Genomic DNA, 1,858 nt, shown 5'->3' on the forward strand with positions numbered 1-1,858 from the left:
TCGATTATACATACCAGATGCTACTCAACAACGCATATTGTCACAGTGCCACGATTCGCCATATGGAGGGCACTTTGGAGGGCAACGTACTGCAATCAAAGTTTTGCAAAGTGGATTTTTTTGGCCTTTATTGTTTAAGGATGCTGCCGACTATGCAATGAAATGTGATCGGTGTCAATGCACCGGCAACATTTCATGGAAGAACGCAATGCCAATGAACACTATCTTGGAGCTGGAATTATTCGACGTATGGGGGATTGATTTCATGGGGCCATTCCCTCATTCGCATGGTAAGCACTATATTTTATGTCCCCCTATGTGTTGGTATTTGGCAAGGCGTGTCATTTTCCTTTGGAGTTGGAGTATAAAGCATTATAGGCGGTCAAGAAGTTGAATTTCGATTTAAAGAAAGCAGGGGAAGCGCGAAAACTGTAGCTGGTCGAGCTAGAAGAATGGGGGATCAACGCATATGAGAATGCGAAGATTTATAAAGAGTGCACCAAGCGCTAGCATGATAAACGCATATGTGCTAGAAACCTCCAAGTCGGGCAAAAGGTCCTACTCTTCAATTCAAGATTGCGGCTCTTCCCGGGAAAATTAAAATCACGCTGGTCTGGTCCCTTCATCATCAAAGAAATATTTCCACATGGTGCGGTGGAATTGATCACCGAGGATGGAAGTCGAACATTTAAAGTTAATGGACAATGGATCAAGGCATATTTCGGAGGAGATTTCCAACCAGAAATAGCCTCCACAAAGTTGAAAATCCCAGACTATCCCTTACTCGACTCTTGAACATTTAACTCTTTGTCACTTTACTATTATCTGTATTTTACTTATTTTTCTTTCTCTCAAGAAAAAAAAAACTTGTTGTTTTGTTTTAAAAACATTTGACCCTCTCTTTGTCTGTTTACAAGGATTAAAGCACAAGATTGCGAAGAAGCAAATGATCTCATTCCATCACCGCAATCCACGGAAAAAAAGATCGCCACAAGGATGGATGCATCAATACACACTATGGGCGACAACACAAAATTTGGGGGTGTACTCTTCCTTATCCTTATTTCAAATTTTGTGCTATCACATTGCATTTCACTTTTCAAAGTTTTATCACCGCATCCTCCTTGATTACCACAATCATTTAACAAGTAGATAAATTTAGTAGTTTACCGCATTTTGTTTCTTTCCCAAGTATGATTTCAATGATGACAAATATGCTTCTATGTCTTTCGTATATATCAGAGTCAACTTAGTCTTAAAACAGTCACCTCATAAAATATTTCTCGAAGTTAGGGGTTTGCTAGCTTTCTTTCAAACTTTCTTTACAACGCATTCTATGACCATCACATGACTTATTTTAATCTTTTGGCAATGAGAACATTGTCGGATTTTAAATTTGGGGGTGAGGTATTTATTTTCGACTTTGTTAAAAAATATATTTTTTTAGAATAACAACTCAACTGTCAACGCAATGGGAAACCCATGTTGATAAGAGTTAAGTTGTGAAAGGCACTTACTCATAGTTGGATGTCTGCATGACATACGTGGGGGCAAGCCAAAACGAAAGTAAGTCACCAGGACCAATGCATAAATCAATGACCACAACTCCAATGCCAAATCGGTATGTGTTTAGTCTGAGAAAGAGTGCATTGATCGTAGTTGGATGTCTGCATGACACCTGTGGGGGCAAGCCAAAACAAAGGCAAGGCACTCGGATCAACTAAGGTCAGAAAAAAATATAGCAATAAAGAAAATTTTTGTGCAAGGATAAATCATTTGACACCCCGGAGGTAAATTTTCTTTTTGAAATAAATCATGCGATGTTCTAGAATTTTGTCCGCATAATGGGTTACCAGAC

Source organism: Benincasa hispida, chromosome 5, assembly GCF_009727055.1.
Source record: "Benincasa hispida cultivar B227 chromosome 5, ASM972705v1, whole genome shotgun sequence".
NCBI classification, from domain to species: domain Eukaryota; kingdom Viridiplantae; phylum Streptophyta; class Magnoliopsida; order Cucurbitales; family Cucurbitaceae; genus Benincasa; species Benincasa hispida.